This window comes from Melanerpes formicivorus, unplaced genomic scaffold (genome assembly GCF_026170545.1).
Source record: "Melanerpes formicivorus ecotype bairdi unplaced genomic scaffold, bMelFor1.0.p_v2 SCAF_22, whole genome shotgun sequence".
Lineage (NCBI taxonomy): Eukaryota > Metazoa > Chordata > Aves > Piciformes > Picidae > Melanerpes > Melanerpes formicivorus.
In genome coordinates, this window is record NW_027142374.1 from 12,033,849 (window position 1) to 12,055,218 (window position 21,370).

Below are 21,370 nucleotides of genomic sequence, written 5' to 3' on the forward strand. Positions count from 1 at the left end.
TGCTGTGCTCCTTGGTGAGGGTTTCAGGCATGGGCCTCTGAAGGCCAGGACTAAGACTTCTAGGCACAATGACTCTATAAATATTACAAATGAAGGAATTAAAACACTAACAGTATTAAAGTTGCCTCACCCTAAGAGTTTCATATTTAGTTCCACAGAGAAGCCAGACTCCCAGTGTCTAGTAACCTTGTGCAGCCCCATAGAAAACCTTGATGCCACCTTTACAGAGGAGGACCATTGCCTCCACAGCTGTTATCTAAGTAGATACAAAGATGGTGAATCTGTTTGGCTAATGCATACAAACAAAGCAAACAAAATCCAGGGTTATATCTTGGCAGAATGATCATGGCAGTCCACTAAAGAGTGTGATGTCTGTGCAATGCCAGGGTCCTTTGCTTCACAGAAATCAGGGGCTACGTGTGCTTCTTACCTTTAACAAAACGTTCCCTTTGCTCTTGGGAAGTTTTCTGTCTTGTTTTCCCTCTCCTTTATTCTGCTCACTACTCAGAGATGCTCTTCAAGATAAAACAGCCTTGCAGTTCAGAAACACTCCCAAGCTTTTTGTTTGCTTGTGTGTTTGTTTTAACACAATGTATGAATGTTGATAAAACTGTGTAGCTCAGTGGATTATTTTTTTTTACCCCTCTTTCACCCACTTACTTGACACAGAAGCGTGTGAAATACTACCAGATTCAAGTTTCTAACCTTATCTTGGGGGCTGTCAGTCAGTAAAAGGCTTTGTTTGAAGACTGTAAGTGATCCATGGGTATACAGTTTTGGTTTAAAATAATTAAGTTCTTTTAAAGTGGTTGTTTGTTGGTTTTTTCTTTTTATATGACACAGGCATGCACAGCTTCCTTCAAAGGTAGTCCTCCTCCTTTGTTAGGAGCAATGACAAGATCACCACACCTGGCTAGCAGTCATACCAGGATCTCCTCCTTTCAAGCAAAGCAGATGAACCCCAAATTTCTTTATAGCTGCTCTTATACTGGATGCTGTTCAACCCAAAGCAAAATCCCATCAAAGTATCCAAAGTGCTTTTAAAAATGCACCCAGAATTAATTAGTTGGAAACTGAGTCCACTTCTCCTCTTAAAAACATTTAATCAATTTAGTCAAAGCTGTTGTCCAAGGACTCTATCAATATTTTCAGAGTTGCCATTGAAGAGCTGCAGCAATCAGAGCAACAGAATAGGCATACAAATCCAGAGTGAATCACTGCCACAGTGATTTTTCTCTTACATGGAAATGCATCCCTTAGCAGGCAAGTTGAAATCAAGCTGTGATGCTGTTACTAGCACCATGTTGTTAGAAAGAACACGGGAAACAGCTTTGGGAGCAGCCAAAAGCCTGAGGCACAATACAGATAGATAGGAGAGAGGGTGTATCAGACACACACAACCTCCCAGGGACTGTGATGCTTGCAAGGATGCATGATCAAAACTCCAGCAATAGCAGCTCCCCTGCAAATAGATCCTTTGGCCCAGATGAACCTCCAAGCCATGGGTGAAGGCAGCCCAGACAAATAGCTTTACTGCATCACCTCAAGTGAAAGGCAAACCTTTCATGGAAGCTCTTCCAAATCCCTAATGGCAGTGGGACCTAAGTACACTTTCCTTCTCCCTGAGTGCAATGCTGTAGGGCTGAACTCATCCCCACCAGTCTTTGCATCACTGTACTGTGACAAAAAATTATATCTGTTACTGTTTTTTTGGTGTATACATCCAAAGATACAGAGGTGAGTATTTTGTATCTGTCTATGTAACATACAGTCAAGACCTAAAATTGACTCCTCTGTGAAGAACAAAATATTTATATTTAGCTTGTACAGCTGTCATGATTCTCCAACCCTTGACACCTTGCTCTTGTTCCCATGGAGGGCAGCTTGCCTATAAATTCAGTGAGATAATCTAAAACTGTATTTATCTCACCCATTTTCATCCGGTAGTCCTTCTGCCTGTCTCTACAAGGTTGCGCTGGCTGTGATGACAAACTACAACATCTCATATCTATAAAGTGGTTTGACTCGAGTAATCCTTGTGTTATGTCAAGGCATGCTCTCAGAGGTGTCAATGAGATTCAAAAGGAGACAGGTTAGCTCAACACCCAGCAGAAGCTGCTACAGAGAAATGCAGTGGCTGGCTGGGGAATTTATGTATTATGGTGAGTAGAACAGATCTGATCAAAAGAAGTGAAGACCACTCTAACAAAGTGAATGTCTGGAACTCTTAAGCTACTAGGAGAAATCAGCTGTCTACTTGCACATTTCTGAAAAGCTCTGTGAACTGCTGTAAGGTGGTCTGGATCAGAGAGATTTCCAAATCCCTAGATTTTTCTAAGTTAATGTTTCCATGAATTTCATTTTCCTTTCCATGCAAAAGTTCAGTTTGCAGAGGCAAATGCCCAAGTCCTGTTAACTTTCAAGAGCAGCTGGCTGCCTAACAGCTTCTGAGAAGCCCTTTGCATGAAAACCTGCCCACATGCAAAACCCAACAGCACACACTCCCGACTTCCCATGTAGGTGCACAAAGCAAGCACTCTCTGGCACAAAGTATCACATCACTTTTTCAGTCTCGAACCTCTCACAAGCTTACTCTTTCCTAACCGATGAAACTATTCAAACACTGCAAACAATTGTATCAGATCATCCTCTACCCAATCAGGCGTCAGAAATCACCACCACATCTCACAAAACAAAATGCAGTGACAAATAACGTGCTAAAATAATCAATACAAAGTAGGCTGCAGCTAGGTAGTCCTCAGGATCAAATTTTCCAGACCAAGCTACTGACATGTTTGAAAAAAAATAATAATCCTGTATTAAGGTGACCTTGTGTGTGAGGAACCAGGAGCGATTCCATTATCTTTTAAAATGGAAATGGTTATTAAAACACCCAAAGCTGAACTGCTCTAACCAACTCAACTCAATCTCCCCTTTAAAATTCCTTTCTCCCCTTCCATTCAGATTGTATTTACAAACTGTATATGTCTCTCTTTTTTTTTTTTGTTCTTGTGTCATTTCATTATTACAGAGTTGAGATCACTAGCCATCTGCAGCTTCATTTCATCAAGCTCTGGTTTGTCCTTGGAGCAAGGTCATCTGGGACAAGAACATAAAACGCCGCTTTCCTCTACTGACAGTTCTTTATGCCTTCCTGTAAATATTCCCCACTAATTTTAAATAATTTTACCACTTCATACTCCCCCTCACACACAGAGAGAAAAGGCTGATATACACACACATTAATAAGGATCTTGTCATTTAACCACTGCATGACTTATTAGAAGCAATTAATGGTGTTTATTTGCTGATAACACAGGCATTTCAAACTCCAGCTCAAGAATCCTTGGTAGCTTCATGTGACTTGCAGGATATTAGCTATGGGTCAGAAGTTGGGCCTCCTCCCCCCACCCCCACCCCCCTTCAATATTAGCATATGCTTAGAGCGACTCTGTTTTCCATCAAGCAGGAAAAAAAACATGCAGTCAATGCACAAAAATTAACACCCTGTGTGGGTGAGTGAGAATAAAACCTCACTAGGTGTATGTGCGTTCATTCATTGAAATCAACAGACCAGTGAAGAAAGATTTTCAGGCACGTCACACTACGTTGCAAGCCAAAACCAAAGAAAACAGAACATGGAATTTCTACTCAGCTCAGATTTGACATGCCATAAATTCTGAAGCATCTTCTCTGAAACAGAGACTGCTGCTCTGGATTATGGCAAAATCAAACCTCTCCCCCAGAAAAAAAAAAGATAGAAAGAAAGAGCAAATTAATTTGAGAGTCTTCATTAGCACACCCATAAAGCAACAGGGAATAACTGAGTGATTGAGAATAATCAGCGCTAGCTCCAGGGGTCAGTCTCCCTCCTGGTCTCTGGCTGCAGATGCTGGCAACAGCACACTGAAGGTCCTGGCTCTAATCCCCAACTCAGGTTGTGTATCTTTTGGCACCTGGAAAATTCACTGCTGGGCTGATTTGGATTCTGAGATACGCTCTGCTATACGCTGCCATCTGGCTCATAAATAATCATGTAGGGCTTTTATATGGGTGCCTTTAATAGCCCCAGTAGTCCTAGACATGAAGAGGTGCACCTCATAGAGGTCTTGCAAGCAAACCTGGATACATGCTGTACAGATAGATACACAGAATCCTCCAATGGGATTACCTGCACAAGCGTGTCTTTGAACACACACTGGAGGGATACCTCATGAGACTGTGAGCATGCAATTTGTCAGGAGACACAGAAAATGGTATCATTAAAGGTGAACTCCCAAGCCACTTCTAAAGGAGATGATCTTGACCGGTGAGCTTGTTTCATGACTGAGTCACAGGATAAAATTTGGCCCTATGGACTGGGGCTCGCATGACTAGGTTCAGTTTCCAGTTCCATCATATACAGTTTCTTCACCTGACTTGACAAGTTGCTTCATTTCTCCCTCTGTCTCCCCAAAGAAATTAAAGTTGCTCCCTGAATAGGAGGCTGAGGATCAGTTCCAGGGGCAGCGTGGGGGTTATGTCTTCAGCCTCCTGAAATGGTGAGCCCTGCCCTCAGGTTACAAGTCCAGAGACCTGCAGCAGAAGTGTGCTCCATGTTGCTCACCAGTAAGAGGTGAAAGACTTTTTCTGCTTCACTCCACATATAAGATTTTGTCGTGTCCTCCTTTCTGCATCTCTCCTCCAGGTCCGGCCACAGCTGGTTGCATCTCAAACAGCACTAAACTACACCAAGTTGTAATAGTCCCCTAGGGCCTCTAACCTGGCTGCACAGACCAGTGGAGCGCAGCGTGTCCCGGCCACACGCCTGTGATCCCATGACTTACCTCTTACATGCCAGCAAAAGAAGCTGCTGCAAAACTACAGACATCACTGCTCCTGGAGAATCCCTCGGTGCCCAGCCAGGAGCTGTGCAAAGGGCTGTGTGCTAGGAGACATCAGCCCCATGTTTTGACCAGTATGAAAGAAAAGACTGGCCCAGGCAGCCACGGATGAGAATCCTTGGATTTTCCTGCAAGTCCTGCTTGACAGTTTATAGCAAAAGCTTTTACTGTGGCAAGAGTAGTACTGCTTCATTCCACAGACTCTCCTGCATCCCTGCCTTCTGCCCCCTTCTACCCCCATCACATGCCCTTTGCTGTCATTTTCACAGCAGGAGATACTTTTCATTCAAAACTTATCCATGCTGCAAAAAACAACCAAGTGCCTTCAAATACCATCTTTGCCAGTCAGCCAACATTTTCCTGAAATTCTGTGGGATTTTGGTGCCTCTGTCGCTTGAGATAACAGGAGTCTAGGAAACATGTGCCTTTGAATATTTGGCCAGCCACACTTTGCTGTAAGGAAAGAAGGAAGCGTGTAAAAGAAGCAAGGAGGCTGGAGCTAGTCCACGTTCCCTGCAAGGCAGAGATGTTGCAGAGCACTCACGAGGGCTCTTCCGACACCGCATGTCAACAGTTAACTTCCCTTTGTTCCCATCCAAATGATTAAGGTTAGAAGCTTGCCTGGTGACATCACCAGAGTTTAAACATGCTGGATATGGTCCAGGGAGCCAAAGTTATTGCTGACCCCATGGTTACTGATCTGCTCCGCAAGTAGCTGATGTCTGCTCTCACTTTATGAATTATTTAATGGGTTAAAGATTGGTCAGATCTTCTTTATGCAACGTACAGCTATACAGTGGGCAGGAGGACATAAACATGCATTAACAAGGTTAAAGTCATATACTGTAACTACACTGTTTTCAGCTTGCAGCTTTATTGACTTAATCATGCCGGCACCGCAGCCAACAAATCATTAAATCCATTCCATTCTTTTGCTGGTTACCAACCACAAAAACAGAGGCAGGCAAACACAGAGCAAATCTCGGAGGGGGTGGGGAGCAGCGGTGGGGTGCGGGGCAGAGGGAGAACAGTGGGATCACTATGGAGCGCAGCGCTGGCCTGTAACTGCCAGCACAAAGACGCCAAATCTGTCTTTACAGACTAAGTGGTTTCATGGTTTAAAGTGACACACTCATTTGTTCCTGTTTTGCAATGATTATAGAAAAGAAGAAGGGAGGGGGAAGAATAAAAAGCAAATTGAGCTGCTTCATACCGTAAGAGTGCGTGCATGTGTGTAAGCATCCTCACAGAGGCACAGATCTCCTCTGCAAACACACCCCAGGGGCAGGGCAGAGGAGATCTGGGCACTCGCTGCACCCTGGGGGTCTCGGGCTCCACACTGCACTCCCTGCTAATCTGCAGTGAAATGCAGGCATAATTAAGAGTTCAGTGTAAAAGAAAAAAGACATGGAGCATTAAGTCAGTCCTTCTGCTGCCCTCCAGGAGTACTTTGACCACGGCAAGCAGCGGCAGAGGTCCCCGTTTTCAGACCGAAGTAACAACTTTGCTTTCAGACAAAGCCTTTGATTTTGCACCTAACACTTATTGTAACTTTTGCTATCCACATCCAGGCCACCCCCAGAATCTCCCTGTTTTTCAGCAGTGAGGAGAATGTAGGTGCCCACTGCAGTCAGCAGACTGCCAAATTACTGTGGCTAGGTGGTTAGTTCAAGACTTCCAGGTTTCAAAATGGAGCTGTCAGCTTACCATTTTTGAACTCCTAAGATCTTTATTCATCACTACTGTCATCCCCATTCATTTCTTGATGGAAATCATCTTATCACCATAAAATACAAGTGGCTTGTTCTGTGCTAGGGGAGCCTCACATCAGGACATGACTCCTCTGTGTTACAAGCAGGCTAAGGAGAAAAAATTCAGCACAAACTCCTGGAAACCTCCAGACATCAGGATGTCTTGCTTCTTTTATTGATGCTAAGACACATCCTATTTGCAAGTGTTCCAACACTGAGATAACATGCAGTAAACTCCTCCTTCCTGGGGAACACTCAGCTACACCAGGAGAGATTCCTGGCCCATTTCTATCTATTACAAAAAGAAAGGAGCGGCAAACAAGCTCCTTTTTCTCTTTCTTTCCGTCCCTCCCACATTTTCTGGGCACAGGCAGCTTAGAGCTCCCTGTAAGAATAACCTCTGTTTTGGTATCTTACCAGTGCAGGGGCTTGGCAGATACATTTGCACCTCGTTCTGAGATACACCACTGCAAACCATTTGGAACACCTCATTCTTTGGTTTTATAGTTGTTTTCTTTAGACCCTAAAAAGCCTTCTTAAGAGTTTGAGCTGCAACTTTGCCTTCTTTTGTTTACTAGTCTCCAGATCTCTATCACCCAGAGACGTCTCCTGGCTCCATATATTGCAAATAAACATGTCATTACATGTGCTGGAGTCGGCCAGAATTCCTTTTGGAAACAGCTGCCAGAGAAGAGCCTGTCCCCCAGCCTCTCGCCCACGGTACTGAGGTGGTGGAACACCATCAAAGGGACCTCTTTCCAGCCACCACACTGGAAAACGAGACTGAAAGGAAAATGCTCTCTGAGACAGAAGTCAGCTATTTAAGGTACTTTCAACTTCCCAGACTTTTGTGTACTGGCTCTCCACAGCTGAGAAAAAAGGTACTTCCAGCAGACATGGGCCAAGCCTAACCATGTTGTCCAGGCTTCCGTCACCACTGACCATCCATCACATATCAGAGGTACACATTAGGGTGAGGTGGAATTACTCTCTAAAGACCTTTTCCCCCATTGGCCACAGCAGATGGCAGACTAAGATGAATCCCAACCAGACACAGAGGAAAGCTGACAACAGAGAGGGCCAAACCCACAAGTCCCAAGTCTCAAACTAGCACTTCATCATGTAATTTATTTTGCCTTCTATCCATGATTCAGCAGCCCCAGCTCCACAGCTTGTGATTAGCAGTGAGCTCTGCTTTACCCTGCTAGTGCTACCTCCCACCACTGAATCCCAGCGAATCTGCAGCACTCCTCACCAGTGAGCATCCACCTTTCCATTTGTGTGTGCTTGCAAAGCTTGTGTGATGGACACATCAGCCTGGAGAGCACCTTATCATTGACCTGTGCTTATCAAGAGAACATGGAGATGCAGAGGAGGCTCCACCGCCAGAGTCATTAGCTGACAAGCTGCTTCAAAGGGAAGTGACAGTTGTGGTGATGTTTTAAGACTGACACACCCAGCCAGGAGTAACACAGCAGCTGGGCTATTTATAACCCTTGATTCTAGAGTCTTAAAATAGCACTGCTTTTGTTTTTACATTTTTAGGCACACTTGTATATTTAAGCAACTTCATTCTCACGCTCCACATTAAACGCATCACAGACAGTCTCAGAAGTGAGAGGTGGTGCTCCATGTGTCCCACTGAAAGCAGATTTGAATTCCCCTCTCCCCATGGCCCCAGTTTCCTTGGCCAATGTGACTGGAGTCCCCAGGCCTATTTACATGGATTTTCACCTTTACACTGGCTCTTCCAAATGCACAAAGCAAGGGACATGCAGCATCTGCCTGCTAACATCCAACCACAGCAGAGCAGCAGAGGTGTTTCACAGACTGCAGGACACAGCCACACATGTGCTGCTCTTATCAACAAGCACTGCCAAGTCTCTGGAGGAGCAGATGGGTCCCACAATAAAGCAGTCCTGATTGTTTGTGTTTTTCTTTAAAAGCAAAAGTACAGAAGCAGTCAAACAAACCATGGCTGCATATCTGCAAGGAGCGCTCTCTACAGCCTCAGCACCGGTGTAGCTATTTGTTCTCTGCTCCCCAGTAGCACAATGTACCTTGGTTGGCATTTCTTAATGACTGGAGCATCCATGTGCTCTTTGTGAAACGATTATAAAATATCCAGGGCAGGAGAATAAATTCCTTGCAGAGCCAAGGCTCCAGCAGACTGCATAGGTGTCAAATGGTAAATCGTTAGGTGCTTTGTTTTAATTGCAGAGTTATTTATACCCTGGAACTTGTTATTAACATAGGAAAAAACAGAACCTATTGTTACCCATAATTAAAGGGACTATTATGGGACTGCAAAAGCATGGATGGCCCCAGCCAGACCACCCCTCCTCAGGCAGCAACAACTAACATGGGGGAGGAACATTAAATAGAGGCTCCGTTTTCAGAAACTTCAGCCAAGAAATTCAGTGGGGTGGGTCCCAACATGTCAATCCCAGTTTCTGCACTGAGCCTCACCCCTCAGCACCCCTTCTCCTGCCTCTGGCTGCAAAAAGCTAGCAAAAAGCATGGGTGTATTGGGGAGAGAGTACTACAGGGGTACAATCCCACTCCTCCCTATCAGCAAATCCTCTCTGACCAAGGGGCACACGGATAGAACACATCCCGGATTTGGCCTGGAGTTGCATAACCATCCTTGTTAAAATTCAGGATTAACAGGTTATATTTTCATTCGTGAGATTGTTATCTGCCCCGAGAAAGGTTTCCGATTTCACCGGCACTAATCAGGACGCCACAATGGATTTCCGGTCTCTGCAACGAGGCTCGAGAGCCTTTGTACCTTGTGGAGCCGGTTTTAATTCAAATCTAACTGGCAGAACTATTGTAGGCAGCATGTTGAACAGATTAAAATAAGGGGGGGAAAAAAGTCACTTACATGCTCCTGTACCGTATTTCAAAATCCATTTCTTACAGATGCAAATCCCTCTGACCACCAGAGCATCTGGTAGCTGCGCTACCTTTCCAGGAATGACACCCACCAGCTCTCCACCAGCCCTGAGCGAAGATCTCCATTACAGTTCTGTGCTTTAAAAGAAACACGCCAAAAACCTGCACTGGCACCCACCTCAAGTTCTGGTTTATGCTGTTAAGGATATCATAAAAGATAAGCAGCCTAAAGAGATGAGTGTGCCATGGCAGCCTGTGCTCTTGAAGAGCGCAGGCTGCGTGCCCTGTGTTGTGCTGTCGGCTCACCGGGCATTTCACATCTTAGTGCTATCACCCAGACATGACACCCAGGCAGAGGAGATGCAGTTAGCCTAGGAGAACAGTCAACTACAAAACTATTGATGCCATAATTATAACTGGGAGGCCAAACAGGCTCCCGAGAGGGACTGCCTTTGTGGACAGAGAGGGGAAAGGCTCATTGATGACTGGCTTTACCAGATGAGTAAATTAGACCTAGGTTATAGCCTTCTTGTTCTTCCCCTGCCTCCACCCCCAAGGACTGTGTGAGTCAGTGGAACTGGAGGGAAAATATACACTAAGTTCTACAAGTGCAGGAATTAAAGAGACATCTACAAAGCTTGCCTCTGGCACTTGATACCAGCTGTAAAATCAGGTTAGTTTGACATTGCTGCTGGAGGTGAACAGACCCAGGAAGGCAGGCTGAGCAGCAGACAGCAAAGCCCCTCTCTGCAGAGCAGGTGAGCTGAAAGCTGGCTGTAGCCTCATTGCTAAGGCATGGAAACGTGGTTTGTTAAAGTTTTAAATCTGAGAGTGGAGTGAGAACAATTAAGAAAACAAACTGTTTTCTGCATGAATATGAGGTTCAAACAGTTTGGGATTATGAGATAGATGCAAACCTGCAAGTCCAGCCTGAGACAGTTTTGAGGGATGGAGATCCCTGCAAGTTCTCTGAGGTTCAAAAAAGCCTTTTCTTTAATAGTGGCAGGTCAGGAATATTTCAGAGTGGAGGCTCTTTTACTGGTGAGAGCACCACCAAACCAGCCTCAACTAACATTCAGGCTGCCAGGCAGCAGTTTGGGAGATCTCCGGAAACGGCATCACAGCGCCGGAGAGGAAATCTCAAATGTCCTGTAATCCTGCTGTGGGGAGTGCCACATCACAGGGGCTCATTTGAAGGCTCTGCCAGTTGGTCCACTTGGACAGGGTGCCAGGACCTGCCCTGACACTCAGCTGCCTCTTCTGAAAGGATGTCACCGGAGACATCTCCCTGTCACTGCCCTGTCCCCTGTCCCAACCTGCCCCATGCCACAAGCAGCATTCAAAAGCCAGTGTACAAACTAATCCCTAAAAAAGTGAGAAGTTACTAGGTTACACTGAATTCCCCTCTCTCCTCCCTTTAGTATTTCCCTTTCTGTTCCCATTTGCTGCTAGACTTGAGGAAAAGGCTGATAAAAGAGTCCAGAAACGTTTGACACTTCTCCCTGAGTTTGGGAGGTTTCCTTGGGGCTGCAGCTGCAGCTGCCACAGGGGTCAGCAAGGAGGAGGGAGAGAAGGGCAAGGGAGGGAGAAGGGGAAAAAATGAACAGCTGCAAAGCAATTAAGCCTGCCTCTGCCTTACTGTCCAAAGCAGGAGGCAATCTAATTCAGCCTGGTGCCTCTCTTCCTTCAGCCGTCTGGTGCCTGCCTGGGATTCAGGAAAGGGGCTGTCTGACTGCCCACTTTGTCTGCCGAGCCAAAGGGGCCCTTCCCAGCCACAATTTCCAAAGGAAAGAGATCTTGGCTGGCGGTGTCTCTTCTGAGAAAAACATGCACTGAATGTAGTGGCAGCAGCTTTATAACCCTCTCCTGCCCTTCCTCAGCAAACAACTAAAGTAGAGTTAGAGCAAGAAAATGACCCTGCTGGCTCCTCCGCTCAGCACTTGTCTCCCAGCACAATGAATCAATTAGCGTCTGATCATTATTGTGGTAACTGTATCTCTCACAAGCAAGATTTTATATAGAGATAGAATAGGATGTTTTATGCTCATTTCCTTCCTGTCATTCTAATCACGAACTACGGTTAAAAAGACAATGAATTTAAGTCTCTAATATTTGCAAGCATGCCTTCCAGTTTCACCGCTTCATGTCTGGGCTTTTGTTTTCTGCACAGTAAAGGTACAGGAGGAATGGTGATAAAGGGGAGCCTACAGTGCAGCTGGGTTAGAAACTCACACAGAAGGTCATGTCTTTTTCGTGTTCCTAATATCAGGGATTACTTTAATTCCTTATTCTGGCCAACTGTTTCAGTTTATAATCCATCCTTCCAGCATGTCTAAGATGGCACTTGTTCTGCTGCTTCTTCAGAAACTGGCAAAGTTTTTATTTGGAAAAATGTTAGTGCTGCAGTAAAAGCCTTTTAGTACCCAGTCAGGAGAAAAGAGTCTCTGTTAGGACAAGCGGATACAATTCAGCTTTACCTTTGTTAAATTTGACAGTAAAACAGCAGGTAGGTACCCTCCCCCTAGCTTAATCCAGGCAGATTAAGGCAAAAAAAATGAGTATTTTACATGCAACTAGACAGCACTTTGTCTTCTGAAAAGCCTTACTGTTATCATAAGCAGGAGAAAAAAGAAAAAGAAATCACAGAGAGAGCAAGAGTTTAGCTCACCATACTGACAAAAGCTTTGTAAAACACAAAATCTGAGGAAACCTGTGTAAGCTAAAGCACAGTAGTTTTACACATGAACCTAGAACGGAGCAGCACATGCAAGTCAGGAGTTCCTTTCTGATCTTATTCTACATAGGCCCCCTGATGAAGGTCATGGTTCTCTTTAAAATTGAAATGTATAGAAATATAGATATATGCCATTTATGTAGGAAAAGCTCAGACTTTGAACTGGGGACAAAATGGATTTGCCCATTTCTCCCCACGCTGCTAGCATTTTCTCTTTTCTTAATAAAAAACTTCTTATTGAATAGTCATTTGTTTGTTTGTTTCCCAATTACAATGCAACTTAAACAAATGTTGGGGATTTTTTGACAGCCTTAAGCTATGAGAAAATTCTGATATGTCTAACAAAACTTTTTCCAGTCAAAGATTCGCTCACATTTCAGGACCATCACAGAGTCTGTGGTGATGTTATCAGCATTTCTCTGTTCTTGCTGACCTTAGGCACTGTTAAACCATTAAATACATAATATTTTCTGATAATAGAATACCGTTCACATTTCAGTAACGATAATTCACTTTAATGAGGCAAGAACTTACACATCAAATGAGTCTATCTCCGTTTTAGAAATATTAACACACTTTGGGGAACTGCAGAATCACAAATAATGACATCAAGAGTCTGACACTATTCCTGGAGAACCTGTAACTCCTGGTTACATCAATACGAATTTGAGATGTGTAAGGATTGCAAAATCGGCTGTTAATCTGCAGCAGACAACACAGGTATGGGCAGTCTGCATTTTTGCCTTCAGCAAACAAGAACCAACAAGACTATTAACGCCAGAAAACAGCACCAGTTTCTAACTGCACATATAAATAGGCATTAAAAATGAATGGATTCCTTAAGTGAGTCATTACATTGATAAAGAAAACTTTTACAAGAAACTTCACGTTCTTTACAAGTTTCCCATATAAAAAACTTCTTTCCCTCCCACTCGTAACACACTCCAACCTCAGTAAAGAGCTGCAAGAGACACAAACCTGAGGCTTCCATCACAAAACACAGAATCATCAATACTGACCCCGGCAACATCAGTTAACTTTTTCTGCAGTGGAATAACGAATGCAATGTAAACACAAACCTTCTTATCAAACTAAGACAAGATTACTCAGCTTTCTCCTGGCACAGGGAGGTTCAGCTCCTTTGGCTCCTGCCGGCTGCTGGCTGATGCAGGCTGGGTTCAGCCACGCTGCCTTCAGCACTCCCCAGCGCGGCGCTGGGCACAGCGCTGTCTCTGAGCCAAGGACGAAAAATATAGCAGGAATAGCTTAATTCCAGCTCTAAATGAGCTCAGCAGGGAGTCTAAACAGTCAAGTCAATTGCCAGAATCTGCACTTTTCAACCTTGTTCTGCTCCTTTGATCAAACCGAATTTTGAGCTATGGCGATTAATGGACTAATAGAGGAAGTCTCAGGGTATCTCTTGGGAGAAAGGGGAAAGAAGAAAAAAAAGTATCTCGTCCTCGTTATGCATCTATTCTACTAAGCATCATGTTTCCACGTAGAAAACTAAAATGCTGCTCCAGAAAGTGTTCTGAGTGAGTTGTAAAGGAGGAGAAAAAGGGGGCTGGTACGAAACAACAACCGGAAAAAAAAATAATGCTCACACGATCATTCATTCATTGCTTAAACACGCCCTTCAGAGCACGGGTGAAAGAAAACAGACTGTCAAATCCAAGTGCCATGTAAACTACCCTTCATTACAGTACAGTAACAGTTTATACTTAATAGTGCCGTGGAGTAAAGGAAATATTAAACACATTTACTATGCAAAGAGAAGCTTCCGAAAGCCTCGAGTAAATAAGTACTGGGAGAAATGGATTTGTTTATGACAGGGACACATAATACTGGTATCCCAGGATAGTACATCCTCATCTTTCTGGAAAGAGAGGAAACACATTAACATTAGCAGCCTGCAATCACAAAAGAAAAAGAGAAGGGGAAAAATCTTTGTTAAGATTTTTATTCCCCCCCTCATTTGCTTTTCTTGTTGCCTGAGGAGGGGGCAGCTTTGCCTCCTCCACGGGGCAAATTTTGCTTCTGTAATGCATTACTCTAAAAAACTTACCCAACAAGACTGCAAATAATCACTGGACTGATTAAAACAAACTTATTCAAAGTTTGGCAGGTTTACAAAATGCTGGTACTAATTCCCAAAGGAAAATAAAAAACCACCACAACAGAAAAGCCAAAAGTAATTGAAGTGCAAACTTGAGCTGAGGTAGGAACAAGTGCATCAAAGCTTCCAACTCTCTCCTTTGTTTTTGGTCGTAGTACTAATATGCCATTGCCAATGATTACTGTGCCCTTTGCTGCATCCTTTTCCTCCACCTTTGGTCTTTCTTGAGCACACAAGTACTATAATACATACATGATTCACTCTGCTCTCAAAAATAATCCTGTAGCCGTCCTGGAATGACCTCCCAGCGTAGAAATGTAGGTGTGTGTGTAGTTGAATCTTTACAAGATCAAGCTGTTAATGTAATGCCTTAGACTGGTATATCATACTATTTTGTCTGCATTACAGGGCTTACCCTCCTTGCGAGTCTCTTATCAGCTCTGCAATGGGAAAACACAGCTCAGCAAAGCTTGTCCATAAGCTGCATTCACATCTGCATCTGACCAACACTGATCCAATGGCATTTTCATTACTTCAATGGGAAATGCTAAATCATTTTCCTGGTTATACACAGAACATTATGCATGCTTAAGTAAGATATTTCCAATCTTCCTTCTTTTAACATTCTTATATGCAAAGGGTTAAATTGTAGTACAGGATTACTTTTTGTTAGCAGTACTGCTTTTAAGAATTACATACTGGTAATGATAATATTTGCCTTTATACATGCTATAGAGCAAAATTAACTTTAAAAAGCACATGTAGCAGTGATCAGCCTTCAAAGCCCTGAGAAGAGCTGCTATGTTCTGATTGTGGATTTCTATCAATCATTAGTGCAGGCTGCTTGAAACAGTGCAAAGTGCTCAAGACAGAAATATTACACAGCCACCACACAGACTGATATGCTTCCTAAATGTACAGTTTTTGAAGACAGCTCATAATAGTGTTTGGCTTTTAAACCTTAATGTTAACAGCTTTGATGGGACTGCTTCTAATTTGTATTTAAGACCCATTACCTCTTCCTCTAAGCAATCTTTGTGAAACATCATTTGTTCTAGGGGGATATTTGCCATCCAGCATAGCTCTGTAATGGCCGTTAATTCACACCATTTTGCTTGCTCCTGTATTAATCAGCAAACTGTGAATCATCCCAGTGTTTCCAGACTCGCAGATGTACGAGAGAACCACGGAGGCCAGTTCAGTTTCTCCCCCCATTCAGGCACAGAGACAATATCAGTTCCTGTTTACAGCCACGGCTTTGTTTTCCCCCCACCCACACGCTGAAATTTCTCCAAAATGCCCAAAGAAAAAAAAAGAGAGAGAGAGAGAGAGAGAGACTGAGTTCATGTTACCAGGAAAGTTATTTCTAGGTATTGCATCTGAAACAAAACATGTTTGTACTTTTATTTTGTGTGCAGCATTTACTGCAGTGAGGCAGAAATGACAGAGGAGCAGAGCAGAAGGACAAAGTAGGCTGCTCCAGTCACCCCACCCTGCCGAACCGCCGGCGGGCGCCAGGCGCATGATTTAACAGCATCCCAGGGACTCATTTATTTGTTTGCCTTTTTATTCTAATTGTCAAATTAGACTTTTGGTTCTGAAATTATTTCTGCCTCGTGGAACACAGATGCAATTTTAGACTGCTACGAAGTCACACGAGGTAGACATCACCTCCAAAATCAAGGGTACAGTATCACAGCAAAAAGAAGTGTTAAAATTAAGTGTTAATTTAGGCATCAAATCTAAGTTATTGAGAAGGGCATGCTTTTAGGGAAGTGAGCACATTTTCTGAAAGCCAGCCTGGCTTTTATTTCAAAATAAGCTCCCAAGTTGCCATTTATGAAGAAGGATTCAGAAAATGCAATGAACAAACCAATCTACCACAAATGTGGGAAACAAATGGAATTAAGATGTTCTGATATTAATGGGAATTCACAGCAGAGATGAAACAAGTTAGGTGTGCAATAAGGTCATGGAAACCATTTCCTCATTGCTATTCATCAGCATGCCAAGCCATGAACACACCTTTTCAATATAAGGACTGTGGGTGCACTGACTTATAAGTGAGGAGGCAAGTAGTGTGTCCTACCCATCACTAGTCATGTTGTTATTTTAAGGGTGATACACAGAAGGAAGTTATGGCATTCAGTAAGAAGCCAAACAGAGAAGTTCCTTAAGTCTTTCTCTAGATTCTTAGGATGTCTATAACTTCATTGCATCTGAAGGCACTGTTGAGAAAAAAATATGTTCAAACCTTTCAAGCCTTTTTGCTCAGCTGCTTATAAATGAAAGATTTCTGCATATGGATGGATGATCTCTTTTTTTCTTTTTGTTTTGTGATAATAAGGAAAGCAAAATGGGTTACTTGAAAAGAAAGCAAGCCAGAAAATCTGCAATTGGGGCCTGATTCAGCCAATGTTTAGGCCAGGAAAATGTGTGAACGATGCTACCAAGCTGCTTAGAAAACCCAAGAAAAATTGCCTGCCCAGACTGGCAGGATCAGGGTGGGTTTGGTACAAATGGGTCTAGCAACATGGTTTCACATCAAAGGAATCAGACACTTTTTAGGATGGCACTACCACTTTCCCTACGCCTCTGAGAGAAAAGGTTCTTTTCCACCCTGCACTTTGGAGCAGAAGGAAACAAGTCCCTGTTGCGTAAAGCTCAAAACCACAAAACCAAGGGGAGGGCTTTTAGAGCTAATGCAGAACCTCTGTGCAAATGACACACTGTCCACCACTCACCTCATGGCTGTACAACCCTGCCAGGAGTGGAGTGGGGAGGATACAGCACTGACACACAACCTTTGTCCTGGGCATTAAAAGCAGTCTGTCAGTGCCTTGTCCCAAATTTCTCTGGCATAAGTCACATTTCCATCTACATGTTCAAGGTACATGACTACTTCCTCTTCCAGCACCCCTTCCTGGTGGTTACAGTACCTCCCAAGTCTCTCTTTTCTTTCCAGGTGGATTTTAATTTATCTAGCATGAGATTCCCATAGATTTGTTTGTGCCTTCAGTGCTAAATTGCTGGCAGAACATCTTGCATTTCATTAATCAGGCCATAACTAAGGGAAAGATTCAGATGGATGCAGCTTTGATGTAGTGTCCACATTAATTTCAGATCCAAAAGAAGGGTGAGGGTAGGGGAGGATGCTCCCCACATGGCATTCAGAAGGATTTGGCCTATTTACAAGCTGCTTCTTTACAGATTGCTTCCCCTAACAGTGTGCTATGTGGTATCCAAAAGAGCTTTCAGCACAACAGATAGCTAGACTGGAAGGAATGACTGAGTGCAATGGGCAGAGCTGCTAGAGATATCAGCGCCTGTAAACATCTTAAAATAAAATCCAAACAACTGGGAAGGTTAAGACATGTCTACAAGGGTTCCACTGCAACAGGGAACTGCTTTGAAATACTTGTAATCTAACAGAGTAGGGCAACACAGGCAAAAGAGCAATGAGCTAAGATCAGCTATGAACCATGTTTTTTATCTTGATTACTCTATTTCTGCAACTTTTGTATTACTGTTGTCATGTTGAGGCAAAACATCTCATTTCTTTCCAAAAGTTTACTCCTTACTTCCCAAACTTTATCTTACATTATTTATTCACAGGAAAGAAAAGGGAAAGGAGAAGGTGTCAGTTTCGGTCAAGTTCCTTTCAGACTCTGCTGGGAGAAGGGAGAGGAGAATCTCTAAGTTTGAAAAAGAAATATCAGCTCAGTTGCAAGTGCACAGATAAATATAAATTCAGAAATGACCATTCAAGAAGATGTTTTTACATCTGTGGAGAGGTCAAACTCCAGGCTCAGCCTTAGTGCTCTCTGTAATCTAGATTCATCACCATCTTCTTTTATTCACCTATTCAAAGGCACTTAATTAGCTGAAGGGCTTGTTGCTTTGCCTTCAAAAGCTCTCCACTCCCTCAAAGGCTTTGCTTCAGTATTGTGCTACCACTGCTCTTTGAAATCGAATCTGTTTTTCTTCTCCACTGCATTACTTTGGAAGGGGGGGGAAAAAAAAAGGTAATAAGGTAGTATTTTATAAACTTTTTTTTGGTGAAAAAAGGGGAAAGGAAAGGGGAAAGAGGAAAGGAACAGAGATAGAGACAGGGAAAAGAAGGAAAAAGAAGAAGAAAAAGAGAAAAAGAACAACAGAAAGCAAATTAAAGAGAAGAAAGAGGGGAAAAAAAAAGTGAAAACAGTGGGGGGAAAAAAGAGAAAGAGAAATGGAAAGGAGGAAAATACCAGCAGGACTTCATTCAAAGTGGATTTAACACTTAAAGGAAGAGGAAGGGGTGGAGGAGGGGTTTGAAGCTGCAGATGAAATTTGTCCAGTGCTTCTGGTCTAATTAATAATACATGATTCCGTGGTTGTTAGAAAGACTCCTTGTGACATCTCGGAAATGCCAAATAAAACATGATTTCCCCCTGTACTTGCAAGAGGACTGCATGTACTCAGATGCTGTGGGCTGCGTTCTCTGCGTTTCCAAACTCTTAATCAATCAGCATCTGAGCTTATAAACATGAAGTGCAGCTGAATCAGAAGAGCCTCACCTAACAGCCCCGGTGTGCTGACTTTTCACAGGCAGAAATAACTTCACACAATGTAGGACACCCAGGAATCAGTCTGTGCTATTAACATTTCTGTTTATATTAATAAAAGCTGTATTTTGTATTCCATTATATTTATTTAACCTTTGACATCTAAGCTCTGGGTCGCTTTGCTCTTTAGAACAGGGCATTTATTCTTCAGTTTTGTTTCTATATTTAGAAAACTCATGCTCAGAAACAAGAATTTTTGTTTAATTCCCCCCCCCCCCCCTCCCCCCCAGTATATTTAATCTAGCTCAGGGGTTTTGGTGTTTCTCTGCAACCTATAATTTACTCTGCCAACTCAGATACTGTATTGCAGCTTTTACCACAGTTAAAGAAACTATCCAGTCCTTTTCAAAGTTTTTTTCTTCTGTCTTGAGCATACTCTTCACTATCTCAAAGGCAGTCCACATGCAGTGAAATACAGACCTTTTTATTGCAAATAATGTTATTTTCTCTCTGTCCCTTCTATCATTTTCCCTCTACCATCATTTTTGGCAATGGAGCTAAACAAATATACCCTTCGCTGACAATCCAGTATACAACTCTCTGGATGTCAGCAGGAATGCAGAGAGCTCTAAGAATAGCACATTTGGTTCCTACAGCGCAAGCAGAGCTCAGAAACGCACAGTGTGTCCCACCCAAACAATGGCTATTTATTAGCTACATCCCCCCAACAAAACAAAACAACCTTTTCACTTGTGTTTTGGTTTTCAGCATGTTACACACAGAGCAGTGGGCAATACTGCCCTCCTCCCCGAGACTCAGATTTTAACTCAGGCAAACTTGGGCTTGGAAAACTAATGGCCACCCAAAGGGTTTCTTTTATTCCAGCCTGAGTTTAAACTGCACAGATCACCAGCTCATTTTCCTGCCTTCAGGAGAACCCTCCTTTCTGTTCACAAAGTCCTGTGTCTGTTCTAATATCGGTGGGAGTGAAAGAAGAGCACTTCTGGAAGTGGTCATGTTATCAGCATTGCTGAAGGCAGAATTAAGTCCAATATATCTGACATGCCAGAATAGGAGATCTGCAAGTACAAACTATTTAGACATGAAAATCAGGCAGGTGCCCAATTATTCAACCTGCCTGGGCAAATGCAGATTTTCATGCACCCAAAACCAGACAGTAAAGTCAAGTGGCTAAGCTTAAGCCCAGTAAACACTGTGTGATAGGCTTGCAGGCTATCTTGGACTCCCTGGCATTTGATACCATCTTTATATTGCAGATTTATGAGCCCAGACCTTTGAGTATATTTTCAGTCAGCAAGCATCAGTCCTACATGAGTAAAATGAAAACCTGCACGTATCCACAAGAGCGATGTTAGCACCAGCAGGCTCTGCAGTAGTGCACAATGCAAACTGTCAGGGCCTCAATCAATATCCATCAATGCTCAACAATAAAGGCATAGTGCTTCAGATGGGAAAAGATTAGCCCTTATCAGATTTACCAGTTGTCCAGGCAATACAGGATCTGGGATGCAGACTGATTACGCTTAAGAGATATATCATTAAGCATGAGAACAGCAGAGGTGTGAGGCACCAGCAGTAACCCAGCTTTGGGAATGTGGAGCCTTTGCTTTAACACGCATTAAAACAGCAGCAAAAAGCTCACTCTGGGTCTCTGTCCCAGTCCCTGCTCTCTTTCCCCGTGTTGCTCTGCCTGCTACAAGGATCAAATTTCATGGTTTATTGTTCTCCTTCCAACTGGCCACCATCCACATTCTTCTTTTGTACAAAGCTGCACCTCTTGCTCACACACACAAAAAAGAGAGGACTATGCCTTCTTTTTATAAATTTTAGTCACATTTACAAACACACACACAGAGGAACAGGACAACAGCTTTTAAACACTAAACAACATTCCAGGGAACACGATTATTTCTCTTCAAGTGAATGTTCTTGGGAACGAGACTAAAAAGGGCAATTTTCCATCAGAAAAGTAACTGAATTTCGAAGATGCAGAAGTTGCCTCCCCTGTCTTCTGAATCTTGAATATTCTGCCTTTTAATGAAACAACTGCTGTATGCTTGCAAAGTCCTGTTCATCACCTGCCTCGGGAGAGGATTGGCACCAAGATTCTGCAAAGCTCAAATTCAGCCTCGGGTACACTGCTGGAAATCAAAACCACAGCCACTGGGAATACTTTGCTATAGCGGAGTAAAACTGGTACACAGCAGGTCAGGTCCAAAATATCAGTATCGGTATCTCGATGTAAATAAGAAGTCTGTTGCAGACAAGTAACAGATCTACAGGCTAGACTCAAAGAAACATAGCAACTATCCAAGAATTCTAAGCTTTCTTACCGAGAATGTTTATTCCATGTCAGTTTCCTTTTAATACAGCACTCAGGGTCCACTTTCTTCTACAACCTTTGCAGTAAAGTTATCAAAACC

General features: G+C 43.2%; 1 protein-coding gene across 2 annotated transcripts in view; it reads right to left on the bottom strand.

The window, feature by feature from the left end:
• Positions 1-21,370, bottom strand: part of MAMLD1 (mastermind like domain containing 1) — an 85,619-nt gene that overhangs the window by 9,443 nt on the left and 54,806 nt on the right. The gene's annotated exons all lie outside the window — the stretch shown is intronic.